Source organism: Phaethon aethereus (genome assembly GCF_964289735.1).
Source record: "Phaethon aethereus genome assembly, chromosome: 5".
In the NCBI taxonomy this organism is placed as follows: domain Eukaryota; kingdom Metazoa; phylum Chordata; class Aves; order Phaethontiformes; family Phaethontidae; genus Phaethon; species Phaethon aethereus.
The window spans coordinates 42,912,685-42,929,019 of NC_138579.1; positions in this window are offsets into that span (position 1 = coordinate 42,912,685).

Genomic DNA, 16,335 nt, shown 5'->3' on the forward strand with positions numbered 1-16,335 from the left:
GTATTGCAGTACAAGTCTTACTACACACCTATTTCATCATTAGAAGGGCCCGATTTTCCAATTCTAACATCAGGATTCAGAAAGGTTAGTGCAGATCCTACAGCTACTAGAGCTTTAGCTTGGGCGATACTGGAGTAGATGATGCTAATCTGCATGGCTTCTGTTTTCCCGGTCCTATCCTCTAATAAATACCAAATAACTTGAAATGAAGAGAAATAAATTTCTACTTTTCATCCAGTGGCACATCTAGAAGCAATTGGCAAACCCTGCTGCTCTATGACGTGCCTCCTGATGTTGCTCTTGCTCATGGTGTCCAAAATAATGTCCTCATTAAAGGTATGCATGTGTGAGTTGTGATGGTGTCTGTGCTTCTCACTGTGCTCACCCACTCCACTGACTACTGCTGTTCCTTTTGCTGTGCCGCTGTTGTCTTCTCACGATTGCTCACCTTTTTGTAGATTGCCTTTACTTCAGAACAAGGCTTGTCTTTTACAGTATGTTGGGTCCTGCAGGGCTGTAGGACCCATCTCCATAGGGCAGCACCTTGATTGAGATCCGTTAATGATAACTGAAGGCAACAGGATTTTCAGCCTCACTCTAGAGGTCATGAGTTATTCCTTGCCAGAAAGGACAATGTACCATGAATAAATTATATATTTTTTCTTTGGCCTTTGCGGCATTTGGTCTTGAATGATGTGTTCGTAAAGCAGTCTTCTGAGGGATGCCATAAATAATGAGAGTGAACAGATGCCTCAATAAATGAAATGCCGTATTTTTAAGCATTAGGTAATGAAGTATCTGAAAATGTTTTTATCTGTTATGGAAATCCTCTGTGCTTTTCTAAGAAGTAGTATCTTGCAAATAATCCTGGAATCTTCCTGTAGGGCTCCAAGCAAAAGGGATGTTTTAGGAGTGATTTTAAAAAAAATTATTTTTCTAGTCACAAATAGCATGATAAAAAAGAGCATGTAAGAGAAGACTCAAAGCAACAGAGCAGAAGTGCTACATGAGGCCTCTCAGCATGATATTAAAACCATTCCTTGAACTTGTTCTCCTTATACACAAGCCCTTTTTATCACCTGCAGCCAGGCATGGAGCATGAGGTCACTCTCCAGCCAGCTGTGCTGACATAGAATCATAGAACAGTTTGGGTTGGAAGGGACCTTTAAAGGTCATCTAGTCCACCCCCCCTGCAGTGACCAGGGACATCTTCAACTAGACCAGGTTGCTCAGAGCCCCGTCCAACCTGACCTGGAATGCACCTCTCTGGGCAACCTGCGCCAGTGTTTCACCACCCTCACTGGGAAAAATTTCTTCCTTAGATCTAGTCTAAATCTGCCCTCCTTCAGTTTAAAACCATTACCCCTTGTCTTGTCGCTACAGGCCCTGCTAAAAAATCTGTCCTCATCTTTCTTCTAAGTCCCCTTCAAGTACCGGAAGGCTGCAAGAAGGTCTCCCCGGAGCCTTCTCTTCTCCAGGCTGAACAACCCCAATGCTCTCAGCCTGTCCTCACAGGAGAGGTGCTCCATCCCTCTGACCATTTTTGTGGCCCTCCTCTGGACCCGCTCCCCCAGGTCCATGTCTTTCCTGTGCTGAGGGCTCCAGAGCTGGACAGAGTGCTCCAGGTGGGGTCTCACCAGAGCGGAGTAGAGGGGCAGAATCACCTTCCTCGACCTGCTGCCCATGCTGCTTTTGATGCAGCCCAGGATATGGTTGGCCTTCTGGACATGATGAGGGCAGTCGTGGTGCCATTACCAGATCTGCTGAGTGCTGCCCAAGCACTGTGTGACAGGGGCAGCAAGGTGCTCCCTGCCTGTGAGGTCCCAACGTGTTGATACCACACTGCAGCCATGACCTTGGATGGTTGCTTGATCAGCTTGTTTTTGCCATTTGTTTTATTGACTTCTTAGAGAAATAGAACTGAGAAAGGATTTCATTTTTTCAGACACCAATGTGCCGGAGCTGACCTGCTCTCCTGGTACTAGAGGGAGCTCCAAGCTGGAAGTTGTGGCAACCAGCATGAGCAACTGAGGCAAGCTCAGAGACCAGGTGAGTTAGTCAGGCATCAGTGCCACACTCATGCAGATCTATAGCTTCCAGACAGCTTAGAGCATGGGTTGAACTTGTTCATGTGTGCCTGAAAAAATAGTGGGGACAGACATTTTGCTCCACACCCTCATTGCCACTTTCCTGAGCAGCTTTCAGGCCAAGTGAAGAGCAGAGAACACATTTTCCCCCACAAACTTTGAAACCCTGTGGAAGAAGAGCATTCAGTCGTCTGCAAGGGTTGTCTACCTTTCTGTTCCCAAAGGACCATGGCGCTGCTTTCCAGTTAGGTTAACGGCTATCATTTTAGCCTGACAGGATGTTGATTCAGCAGGGTCATAACGCCTTTTTCCACCTGTTGACTTGTTGTTAGAGCAGTGAACAGCAGGAACTCAGACAGGGAGAGAGGGTGGAGGAGGAAAGATAAACAGCTTTGGTCTAGCCAGAGTAAAAATAACTATATGAGAAAATGGAAGGGTAGAGGGCAAGAGAAGAAAAGCAGATACCATGCAGTATATATAGAGGTCATTTTACATTTAAGTTTATTCCAACTATGAAAATGACTGCAAGCTTAATAATAATTTCATTATTAACCTTTTAATTAGATATGAGTTTGCCCTGGCAAAGTGCAACTGAGGATTCTTTGCAGGACACACAAAGGTCTCCAAAGCTCAATGTACCGCATGTCAGGTGATGAACCCCAACCAAGTTAGTTGTGTTTGTTGACTTTTCTCCCAGTGAGCTTTGTCCCTTCCTCTCTCTCCTTTATTGCCACAGCTACAAGCAAAATGAGTTTCTGGAAACTGTTTCCAACCATAGCCTGGCTGTTTTTATCAGACTCCTGGTACCTGACTTAAAATGTTTAGATTCTAACCAGAGGTTACACAGGATCTTTTTTTCATGTGTTCCCATGGAAAAGTCATGTAGACATCTATGGTTCATAATGCGTCCAGGAAGAATATGCTTGTATCACACATCCCAGCTGAGCTTTAAAAAAAAGAAAAATATACATGCATGAATGTCATTCAGCTGGCCTCCAGGAAATTGTGCTGATAAAGAGAGATCATGAGGAGTACAAAAAAAATGTGTAGTACAGAAAGCCCAACTGATGATAGGAAGATGCTGCTTAGAAAAGGCTTGTATCCGCCAAGGAGGGATAACTTCTGTAATAAGACAGAAAGGTGCACAGATGTACTTGGAAATCCCAAGCACAGCTACACTGATTTTTTTTCTGAATTAGAAGAATGTGCCCTAAACTGAAGGAAAAAATTACAAGTCTGTTTAAATTTTGGCTCTGCTATTATAACAGGTAAACTAGCCCACTTATGTCTCATTGCTGTATTTCAAGGGATCAACAAAATCCATGCCCTCATTTAAAGCTATTTTTAACGCAATTAGCAAAGTGCGTACGTGTGTCCTTTCAGCTGTGAAACCAAGGCCACGTTCTGACTCACCTGGTGCCTGGGGCACGTGCGCATCTGGCGTGCAGCAAGGTGTGCTTCCAGGCTTGCTGTGGCGTGGCGCATGTGATTGATTAAAAAAAAATCCGGGCCAGCTGATTTAAGCCAGGAGGAATGGCTGCAGGACTTCCCACCTCCGGCAGCACATGCTGTGGACCGTCCTCACGAGAGCCTCGTCAGCGCTTGGATGTCACGGGGGTGGACAAGCCTGCCAGGGCACCACGGGGGCCAGCGGCTCCCCGAGGGCGATGCCGCAGCCCCAGCTACCTCTCTTCTGCCTTCTAAGCTAGTACAGCATTACGTGTGAACAGTTATCCCCACTAGCTGTGGCCTGGCCCGCATACGTGTGTCAGCCAGGCTGAGAAGGGAGGTAAGTTATGTTACAACCCTATTAAATTTTCGCCAGAGTCAGGACCTGTGTTGTTCATTTTTCAGTGGCTGGGGATAAGAATACCATGCGGTAGCCGCTGAATGTAAACCCATCATGCTTCCTGCTGTCTGTGCTGAGGCTATGAGGGAGGACATACAGCAGGTACCGAGGCAAAACTTATCCCGGACACCATCTAGGTCCCGTGAACTCCCCGCCATCACAGCTTTGGCTGGCCAGATAAGCCATGACACCTGACCCAGGCTAATCCGCGGGGGTTTCTTTAAGCTTAGATCTAACCGAGTCTGGTCCAATTTACACACGCAACCAAATGGTTTGGCAGTCTCAAAAGCCCACAGTGGAACTGCAGTCTTGCATGAACTCTTGTCTTTTTTAGAGAGTAGTTAGTTGGGACCTTAGATGTGGGTACAGACAGGAACAGCGGCATGGCGACAGGAGAGTGCTGACTCGCCTTGACTGGCCAGGTGCCAGGGCTGGCGGGCACGCAGAGATGGGATGTTGGATACAGAGGTCCCTACTTGCAAGGGGAGTGCAGAGCTGAAAACCACATGATAGGAAAGCATTTGACTGCGCTGGTACTTAAATAAGGGATGCCAAATCCTTGTTCCCTTTTGTAGGAGTTATTTGTGTTCCATTGTTCTCCTTAATTACTGCTCTCTGGAAATATGAAGCACGGGATGAACTTACCATTGAACTCTGCGAGGAATGATGAAGCTTTCCCTTAAAGCAGTCGCTTTGTAACTTTCCCAGCTTTGGGTCCATAAACATTTTGCAGTGGAGGTGCAGACACCTACACACCTCAGCCTGTTGGCAGTGGGTTTAGGGGGTTTGTGAAAGGCAGTGGAGACAGCTACCATTCACAAACATCTTAAAAGTACTCGCAAAGGGTCACTGAGCGCAGGTTGAAAGCTGCTGCCTTACTGCTCTAAGATCACCCAAAGGCCTGTTTCCTCTAGAAAGTTTGACTTGGGTTAGGTTATGTTGGGTCAGCTTAGGTTAGAGAGAGCTCCTTACCTCTACAGACACAGAAAGGGATCATGAGATACGTTTTCCAGCACGCGTCTAAGCAACTGATTGTCCTTCACTTGTCCTCCCTCTGCCAACATAAGCAAGAGTGTACAAACCACACCGTGCTCACTCCAGGGCTGTTCTGCATGGGACGCAGGGGCTGTTATTTTCCAGGTCTGCCCTGAGGCTCAGGGAAGAGGTCTTGCAGCTTCCTGCAGGGCTCAATGTCACACAGGAGCGATGCCTCTGCATCACTCTGATCTCTCCCTGGATGTTCGGACGCGTTTAGGCCGGCTCTGCGCAGGCTGCAGGGACGGCACTTGGCGCGCAGGGCTGGCCCTGTCCCAGGGACCTGAAAGGAGAGAAGCATGCAAACCCCTCTCGTGCTGAGCTATGCGTTCCCCACTGCCTGCTGTCTGACCCCCCTCCCTCCCCGGGACTATGTAGGTCACTATTGATATTGTTTTCCTCTGAGCCCCCTCCACTCCTGTTTTACCACTTTGTTTGCAATTAGCCTGTACTTCTGTAATTGACCTCAATAAGCCTGTTTGCTTGTTTCATTCTCCTTTATGCCGTGCCTTATGTTTCCAGAGAGCAGTAATTAAGGAGAACGATGCAGCATTAATATCTTCTGCAAGCCCAAAACAGACAGTGCCCTGGCTGGACTTAGTCTTGCTCTTGGTGATCCTCAGCAAGCTGACAGCGTAAACCAGAACTCAGCCAGCTTTGGGTTTCGCCCTGAGGAGAAGATGGCATGACAGATCTTACAGCCTGAATGTGCTGTATGGCTGTCTGGCCTCCACAGATGTATTTTATTATTACTACTGTTAGTAAAATTAAAGAACTACAGCAAAATTGTAAGCGAGCAAGCAAAAATGAGAGTCCCTCTGATGGCAAGCATTATATTGCAAGCCGTGAAATCCACCCGTTTATATCAGTTTTCGCAGCTGCTCGCTATGTCTCCTGTAATCACACTTAGCACGTTGATGATGTTCTAAATTTCCTCTCATGTCACGACACTGCCCTCCCTGTTAGGGCTGAAGTATGAATGTTGGGAAATCAAATGCAGTGGTACATGCAAGTTCTCTCTCTCCTTCTCTGATGTTGAGCAACACTCAGCTGGCCAAGTCTCAAGCATTGCCTTTTGCCTCAGTTTCCCCATCTGTTGTCATGAAGTCCTGACCGGAGAGTGACATTTCATGAATGTTCCCTTTACTTGCTCTGCTTTTTGCCTTTCACATCCTTATCAACAAAAAAGCAAACATCAAAACAAAACCTTGCAAGAGAGTTTTTTCCAACACTTCCTGCGGGGTCCCAGACCCTCGCACAGAGATGTTCTGCTGCTTCCCACAGGGGTGCCCACCTCTCGGGGGCAGGGCTGCTTCGGGGTCCATACATCGGCTTGGTACAGAAGTCAGTATGGAGGCCCCCAGAGGTTGTTACGGAGCCTGTAGGGCAGCGCTTCGCTCTGTGGCATCCCTGAGCGCCAAGCTCCATCCTCTTACCTCAGAGATGCTGAAATGAGGCACAGGAGCTGAAACGCAAACAACATTTCATGCTGTTTCAAAACCAAATACCACAAATGCTGGCACTGCATCTATTTGTGTTTTTCCAGATCAGTTGCCGGTACCCTGCCCAGCCCTACCTAGAAGTATGCGGTTTATGTCAGTCCCTTCACTTGTGCTTGGTTCTCTAGAGAGACTCTCTGAGAGGACTTTGGCAGGTGTCTGAGGCAAAGCATGACTCTGTCCCAGAGGAGACTCTGTCCAGAAAGCAGAGAGACAGCATGGAGATAGGCACAAAAAGAGCTGTGGCCCTTGGCTGTGGAGCTGGGGTTTTCCAATAAGCCTAAATTTGGTACCCAACTCCAGCTGCATTTCCTTGGGAAGTAGGGCAACAAATTACCATAAACTCCTTTTAAAATCCTCAGCAGTTCAACCCCTCCTTGACACAGACTTTAAGAGCCAGGTTTCTTCCTTCCTCTGTAACATACCTTGGTTTGTAGAATTCACCATACAGAATGAAATTTGACCTTTCCACTACCCATGGCAACCACAACTCAATTAAACGGGACAAATGTGGGATAGCAGTTGCCCTCAGGACATGGTATACTAAATATGATACAAGCAGGAGAAGAGTGAAACACAAAACTCATGAAACAATTCTGTCAAAAGAGAGCTGGCAAGTGGGTGCCCTTCAGGACAAGGACAACCACAAACGCGCGCGCTCTCCTTTCTTTAGGCCAGTGCACTTTACAAAGATGACAACAAATAGGAAGGACTGGGATTAATGGCAACATTTGCATGCTTGTAAGTGTATCTGAAGAGCAGTCAAGCGCACATTTAACTTGTATGTACGGATGTGTTTGTTCCCATTGCTAATATGCAAATACTGTTCTAGTCAGAACAGTAGGGATGCTTTCCTAAAGCAGTGCCAATATGGGCAGAAAACAAATGTCAAATATGAGAAAACACAGCCAATTAGTCATCAGGCAAGATGACTGACCGAAAGAGAGGGAAGTATAAAAAGCCAGATCTTAAGTTCATGGGAGAGACTCTTCAGATGTCATGGTGATGAGCATGGCACAAAAAACCTCAGCAGGTAAGAGAATGCAAGACAGCAGCGTGGCCTGCACTAGTACGTTCATGAGCGATGACGCGAGGTGTAACAACCCTACAGACAGAGAGAGAAATCAAAGTGGAAGGGAAATTCCTCTTCTGGATAGACTCAAGGTGGTGAAAAATAGAAAGAACAGTGAATAAATGTCAAAGGCACAACAAACTCAAAATATTATTCCCAGAATGACTGGAATCAGGAAGGCTAGAACGCTGGTAGCAACAGCCTAGAAATGTTGCCCAGGGAGGAGGCACCATCTCCATCCCTTGAGGTTTTTAAGTCCTGGCTGGAGAAAGCCCTGAGCAACCTAGTTTGAACTCATGGCTGACCCTGCCCTGAGCAGGAGGCTGGACTACAGCTCTCCAGAAGTCCCTTCCCACCTGAATTTTCCTATGGTCCTACGAGTGCCTATGATTTGGCATACAGACAAGGCAACTGCTGACATTGCCATGACAACAAACTGGGTTTATGCTGGTGTTACAGCTTCCTGCAAAGAGAAGAGTGCATGCTTCCTTGAGGGAAATGTTCACCAAAAAAAGCAGCGAGATTTATAGCACTAGACTTACTTGAGCTTTGCTTTCAATCTGATGAAAGAATTAATAGGTTATCAGCTTGCTACAGAGTTCATTTCTGCTTCTGTTTCAGTTTTGTTTTTTTTAAGATAGAGGGGAGCAAATTACATGCAATATTGCAAAAAGAAGATAATTACATCCTCCCCCTTGGGGAGACAACCAAAATGGCTTCAGCTAATACTCCCAGCAGCCAGTCAGCAGCCCGGGCTGGCTGCATGTGGCTTATCACAGCCAACCCGGTGCTGTAAAACATCTTCCTTCAATATTCACCCTGTCGTCCTCCTAAGTGAAAACACATGAAGCAAAACGCTGCCAACACTTTGCTCAAATACTGCAAATGAAATTGCAACTGCGGTAATTGGGCGTTGAAAACAGGCAAAGTCTAGGCAGCGGTGCTCCCGCGCCACGATGTCACCCGCCCGGCGAGCGGCGTCGGGGAGCCCACAGCCCGCACGTGTTCATGACGTTGGGAGGAGCGCTGCGCTGATGGGCTCCGAAGCGCCTGCGGGCTCCTGAGTTGGCCGGCGAAGGACGGGGACACGCAAGCCCGCCGCCCTTCTGCCCTGGCAAACGCCCGCTGGGGAGCTGGGAGACACAAGGGCATCGGGACCAGAGCACGAGGCGGCTGCAGCAACAGCGCTCTGTCCAGCCGCGGCGAGGGCTCCGCTGTCTGCCCTGCCCGCCTCGCACCCGGCGCCACTCCGCAGGCGGAGGAGCGCTTGGTTTCCCACACGCTTTCCACTTGCACTGCCGGCCTCCAAGCCAGAGCCAAGGATCCAGCCCCCTGGGACCCACCTTCAGCCAGGAATAACTTCTGACTTGAGGCAATTTTAGTAGGTCACTGAAGCTGCTGGCTTTTCCCTTTGGCAGTTGTGCCTCTCTTCCCCACCCTATGAAAATCAAGTTTTCTTTCAAACATGAATGTGCCCCTTGTAAGCTGATCTGCAATATAATTATTTTCTCCCTTGCTCAGCAAAGTTTGTGAAACTGGACATTTTCCCCGTCAAAGCCAGACAATGAGGCCTTGTCTACGCTGGAGCACGGTAGTAAACAATTCCCACTGTGGCTGCCATCCGTTCAGCTTGCCTGGTGGGAGCCGTTTATTAAAATTTCTTCCTGGAGACTAAGCCTCCCGGTTCAAGTTGATTGCCCCATATGTCAGAGCCACAAAACAGTTGTGGGGTGAGATTCTGCAGGAAGACTTTTGTTTTTTTTGTTTTTTTTTTTTGCCATGGACGTTCAAAAGCTGAGGAAGCAAATGTAAAGCTTCGCAAAGTGGTCATGAGCTGGAAGTCTGCTTGAGCCATTTTTTTTAAAACCAAACAGTCCTTGAAACCTAGAAGGGAGAGCACCGGTTGAGGAGCCTGAGTTAATCATTACTATTGCAAAAGGTTTGCAGGCACCTCCTTTTTCCATCATGCTTTTGCAGCCAGTCACCTTAACGCAAGTTATAACAAGATCACATCAAATCTACGTCATTAAAAATAGAAAAGCATCAAGATAATCAGAGCAGGAAAATCCTACCTGCTGTGTTATCCATCTCGTACATGGAAACGTCCACGCACGTTTGAACTTTCTGAAGCTTGGCCTGTACAAATTTATCCAGCCCCACAGCCTGTCCCAGCCCCTCAGAGAGGGGCTAGCAGCCATCAGCAGGCCCCACCACTGTCTCCCGCAGACTCTGAACCCAGTGACGCCCACCCAAGCCAGCGGCTGCCCCTCACCCTGCATCTGAGGGGCATGTTCTGCAGGGGCTCCGACCAGCCTCCCACCCGCCCCAGCACCTCGCTCCTGCAACGGGGCTGCCTGGGCAGGGGGGACCTTGTCCAGGCCCTGCTGCTTTCACAAGGCTGAGCATACAAAACGTGGCTCCAGCCAGGCCCTGAGGGGCCACCAAGGGTTTATCGAATCACGTTTTCCTCCAGCTGCATAACGTTGTTTTATAGCGAAGTCCAGGTCCAGCACGGCTTAGAAATAAGGCTTAGCGTTAGCTAATGCACTTTCAAGGCTGAGCGCTGCCCGTGCCTCCGGCTTAGGCCGGGACGGACAATGCTGTCCAGCCGAGAGCTGTGCCCCACGCGACAAGGGACGCGGGCTGATGGCTGAGGCCGGCGCAGCTTCATCCATGCCAAGGAACAAGCGGCTCCTGCAGGAAGGGGCATCTTCAGCTGCTGTTTACCCAAACAGCTCTGGGCTTCATTCGATACCCAAAGAAACCAGACACCTGGTCACCGCTGGGTTTTTTTCCTTCAGGAGAAAAGCAACTCAGCAAGGAATTCCAGGATCCCTTCAAAAATTTTATCGCTGTTTTAGGAAGCCTCAGGGTGGAAGGCGTGTGAATAAAAGAGCGCAACCGGCAAGCCCTCAGTCACGCAGCGGGCAGGGTGAGCCCGAAGGACGCAGAAGGGAGCAGAGGGCTTGCCCCAATGCGGCTACCTGGCCAGACGCGGCCAGAGGGGTGCAAGATGTGCACTTGCTGGTTGCAGGGTAAGGGACGATAGGCAGCACCCGAAGGAAACCAGGGTATAGCTGGATAGATACAGAACACGTAGGAGGCCAGTGCTGCGGACCCGCTGTTTGCAGCTTACAGGGCCCTGCTGCAGCCCTCTCACGCTGGGAGGCTGCCCAGTCGTGCTCTCAGAAGAGAAAACTCAGCATCTCCTTAGCACCTGACTTGAAGCCGGAAGGCGAGCGTAGCCACGGGCCTGGGCTTTCAGGCGCCATTGTGTGCGTGTCATGGCAGGCCAGGGCGGAGCACGGGAAGCAGCAGGGTTTGAGCCCCTTTTCCTTATGCAGAGGATGGGGACTCAGAGGTCCAGGCCCGAGCGGGCAGAAGGACTGGTGGAGCAAGGGGAGCACCGGCCCCTCAGGCCAAGAGCGGCCTGTGCAGCCCCTACACGGGGGCCTGCTGGCAGACGGGCCCCGTGGAGGCAGCGAGGGATGGGTGGTGCAAGAGCTGGCGGTGACTTCCCCAGTTGCTTCTGCCAAACTACCCCAGGGTCACAGGGGTCCAGGGGAAGGGCGAGGGTCATCATGGTTGCCCAGTCCCCATGGGCTGAAAACACACTGCTCCGTTCCAGAAACCAGTGAGGTTTTATCATGCATTCATCCTCCCATTTCGTTTTTTATGTTTGGAAACAAACTCTGGCCCCTCTTTTTTAAGCTGACTGGTGATAACACAGAGCCTATTTTAATTCTTTTTCTAATATCAGTCACGTATGACTAGATCCCAAAGTCCAGGGACCCAAAGTCCATTTTCCAGGTCCTTCAGCACCTCGGCGGTGTGAAGTATTTGATATCCTTGCAGGGCTCAGGGGCCTCAGCTGCAACTGGAGCACGTTGCTAACGTCCGCTCTGCAGACCCACGCCAGCCTATAGACCTTGCCCAAAAGCTTTGTGCCCGGAGAGAGAGGGGCAGAGCCGCACAGCTCCCGGCTTTCGCTGCGTGGCCGCAGCAGACACCACCCTGCCCCAGCAGGCCCTCACAGCCCGGGTTTGGCCGGAGAGGAGCGGATCAGGAAAAGCTGAGGAGCCAGGCAAGTTGTTTCATACAGCTGTTGTCTAAGGATTTAATCAAAACTGAAAGCCACTAAAAACAGTGTACGGCTTATGCTTGTGTATCTTTTTTTAGCTGCTCTTTAATTGCCTGGTTTTAGCCCACAAGGCACGGCGCGCCGCGACGCTTGCGAGGGGCACCCCTCCGCGTCAGAGGGGGGAACGACAGGGGCCCCGAGGCCCTGCCGCCCGCCAGAGAGGAGGAGGAGGAGGTAAGTCAAAAAACATGCAGAAAAGCCCATCTCCTCCTCGGAGCTGGTCCCAGCAGGCTGGCACAGGAGAGGGAGAGCCCTGCACTTGCAGCACCGCAGCCCGCCCGCTTACACCCGCGAAGCTTGTGACTATGGCCAGACAGGCACGTCTGCCCTTACCGACCCCCCCTTCACATCCCACAGGGGCAGGGGTCCGGGTCTGGCTGGCAGCTACCCTCCTGCCGAGAAGCGAAGGCTGCACAGGCAGCTTCTTAGAAAATGGCCTTCGGCTTCATTTCCAGCACCTGCTTTTCACCAGAGGCGAGGCAGGGCCACCAGCTGTAACCTCAGGGAACCAGAGTCCCATACAGACGGTCCTACAAAAAACAGGGAACCCTCAGGAGAGCAAGACAACCAGGTAAGCGAATGCTGTTAAAGCAAGGAGAGGTCTCCGCTTGTGCGGTTGTATCACCCAAATCCTGCTTCCAGCAAGGGGCTCATTGAGGGCAGCCTTGCCGAACCAGGGGTGGGCGGCGGCATTCACACACACGCTAAGGCAGGTCGGACACTCCAGGCTGGTGTGGTGGATGCATAAGCAGATTACGGACAGACATAACCACGGGTCCTGGAGGCCCCGCTGGCCTAGGGATGTGCTCACGCTGCTGAACGTACCGGCAGTTGCGTGGCTGCAAACCTGGGGCAAAGGGGCTTTGTGGTTGCTTGAAATGCTGCACGGGCCGTTTGTGCTGGCAGCCTGCGAGGTCCCAGCAGCCGCTGAGAAGGACAGTGGCTTTCCTCTTCATCAGGAAAGACTCACACAAGTGGAGACTCCAGATAATTTCCAGAGGTAGAATTCTGTTTCAAAATGAAGAGGGGGGACCTCCGAAAGAGCTGTCACCTGTCTGGGGGCTCCAGCTCCCAGGAGACCCAAGACAGACAACACAAAATTCAAATGCACAGGAACCACCAAGCACACAGTGGTGTGACACCACCTTCTTGGTCTGTAGCAGCAGTTAAAAGGGCAAATGGATGATGCACTGAGCTTAAGTGATCACAGATGGCACTACAATTCCTCCACTACCATCATCCCAAATGACAGTAATTAATGTAGATTCCATTTGTTGCTAATTATGGACAAACCGGTCCTCCGCACATTTTTGGGTTGCTCTTACGGACTCAAATCTGGCCTTAAATCAGTTATTGCAAAGGCTCTCCAACTTCTCAGTCCACTAGTAACTGAGCTTATTTGTACCATCATCTGCGTTTCCGAGAAGACAATGAATATGCTGGAAAACACAGATCCTCAGCACAGATCATCATGGGACTCTATTGGTAAGTTCTTTCCATTGCAAGCCTGACTGGATATACCTTACATTTAACGTTCCTTCCTATTCCAATAAGTAACTTTACTTTAACGTAAGGGGTTGTGGCAGGAGGCCTTGCTGAAAGGTTTCATCAGAAGCTTTCAGAAATATATTACCTGACTGTATCACCCATTTTTATTCATTCTCTCTTATGAGATCTGATCTTCCTGTTTAAAAACATTTGCAACATCTCTTCTGCAGTCCAGCACTTACCCTCATGCATAATTGTTTTCTTCATTGTATTTTCTCAGGTCTGCAAGTCAAACTTGCTCATTTCTAGACGTTTACTTTTTTTTTATTTAGCAAGTGTTATTTGCCATTTAATGGTTATGGAAGTGATAGACGGTAACTTTTGTAACAGGCATTTTACCTGTTTCTTCTAAAACAGCATCTTTCTCTGACACTTCACTCGGAGACACATCTTCTAACTTGTTCCCATGAAGACAGGCGTGTTGTAAAACTTTTCTAAAGGAAATGGATACAGAGGATTAACCTAACTTTGGGGCTGGGGGAGGGAGACTGGAGTGTGATTTTATGTGGACATAAACTGTTAGTGTTTTTTTTCCTTTTTATGCCATGATCAAATGTCAACCCCATTGGCTTCCTGCTTAAGATACATTTTGGTGAAAATAAAGCCCCTTCAGCAGCTTTTCTGTGTTTAGCATGTCAAAATCCCTTTTTACAATCAATAACATTTCCTGCATACTGCTCAAGACTGGAGAAATCTCCTACGCGTTGTCCAATTACTTGAACCAAAAAACAGATGTTTGCGTTACCAAAGCTTCTGCCTCCGAGCATACATGTATGCCACTTGCTCAGGTCCAATGCCACATGTCACCATCAGCACGCCACCACGTCATTTCTGCTCCCTCTCCCTCCCTCTAATAAACTTGCAAAGCCAGTTTCTAGTCGATCTCGATTGGTTTATTTTAGTTTTACACTTTGTCCCTCACATACAGTTATTTAAGAGTTCTGTACTGTTAGATTTCTACAAAAATATCAATTTTTCAAAAGCAGAAAAGAGGGAAAGATATATTTTAATATATAAAAGGAAAAAAGCTAAATCTGACATTTCATTATATTCTTAAAAACATTCCAGTCTATTTACAGATGCGTAAAAAACAAAGAAAATCTCCATGTCTCTTGGTCTAGTGAGAACGTGCGCCTTGCAGGGGTTTCCTTTGTTCTCCTGATTCGAAAATCTTTTCATTATGTGTCATATTCTTGCATTATTGCCTCAAAAGACAGCATATACAATTTTAAAAAGGTTTGTTCCAAACCAATGTGAGTTTGAGGGAAGAGCGAAAAAAAAGTCAGCATTTAAATTCATAGCAAAATACTAATCTGCAGACATGAGACGGTGGAACAAGGAGAGCAAAAACTAAGAGCATTTCAAACCTGCTTTGTTGCCTGGTAGAACCCATCATAGATTTTTCTTGGAACTGCACCAACTACCACTTTTTTCAGCCAAATTTGGGGTCTGTTCTTAGTTAATTTAGTAATCACATTCAGGAACCAAAAATTTTTGCTGTCATCTTTAAACAGTACATTTTTATTGCAGTGTAATTCCTTACTGCCCAGTGCCAAACAGTAAACACACCCAAGCATTTTCCATTACCTAGATAACGGACAAAACGTCCTCAGAAGTACAGCATTTATTTTAGGTAATATTTGAATGGTTTTCATGTTGCGGCTTTCTGTCCCACAGAAGTGTGCAAAGCACACATACTTTTAAAAAAGTATTTAGATATAATTAGCACACAATTCTGTAATTAAAATTAGCCATTTAGAACCACAGAAGGATAGGCTGCAGAAAGAAAGGTCAGTGATTAGGAATTTGAAAGGAATCGCAGCACAGTCCTGGTTGCTGTTTCACACATAGGAGGAATGAAATCTATTGGCAAAACAAACTGCCATAGGTTAAAAAAAAAACAAGCAACTTCAGCCTATTAGAAATGCTCAGAACCAGATTCTCAGGTAAACAAATTTAAGTTTGATGTACTGCTACTAAGCTGACTTAGTTACTCCGGATTTAAAAATAAGGTTAAACAGGTTTAAAATAAGGTTAAAATTCTTCAGTAATAAGCAACGTATATCTAAATACTTAATCATATCGTAAAGTCCCTTTTCTAAGGCGTTCAGTGACAACTGTAAGACCCTGCATGGCTCATGCTGACCTGTACTCTCTTTTCCAAATCACTAACCCAGGACTTGTATCAAATATTAAAATAGGAAATATGCAAAAGGCAATGAAGAGTTGGACGTAACTGCTTTAAAACACACCATTTAAAACGGCCAGGTGAAGAATCCTTTCTATGTAGGCTCTGGAGTAACTTTACACATACCAAGCTTGAAGGGCTTCTCTCCTCTGCAGCATTATTACATCATCAAAAAAAAGACAAGGAAACACCCGAAGTACGTGTATCCCCGGGTGGATCTAACCTAGGCACAGATCCAGAAGATGCAGCTTACTGAACAGGGCATACGGTTGCACTGTGTACAAACACTGCTCCCTAACTGTGGAAGAACATCACTCTGAACACCTGCACCATCTTCAATGCTGGAAAGATGAAATTCCTACATTACTGCACTGCCAAAGATGGGGAATTTCGGGGCGGGGGGGAATCCCAGCTGCTGTTGCTGGAACAGTAAGACAGGGGATTACATTCCTACACAAAGCAAAATGCACCACTAAATTCTGTGTAATTTTGATGGCAATGTTTTTTACCTTTTCGGAGCAGTTAAGAAGCCCCTCAAGCGCACCGTAACTCATATTTACAAACTTGATAGGAAAAGATCGTGTATACACTCATTAACAAATCATCTCTCCTAGGCTGAAAATTTCATTTGTCAAGAAAACTATGAAAACAAAAATTGTGTACAAAAATATAAATATCTTTACAGTCTGTAGGCCCTTCACATCCAACAGCTGAACAGTGAAGAGTATCTACAGGTTATTGAGTAAGCAGTGGCAGAGAAGAATAAAAAATACATCTTGTGATTCAATACTGCCCTATTTCCCTGGTAATGAGCATTTTTGTTGACTTTTTTTTTTTTGCTATACACAGCTTGTGCAAATGCAGTGAGGAACCTCTGAGTACCTTTCCTGAATTTATAAAGAAATTGAAGGTTTGG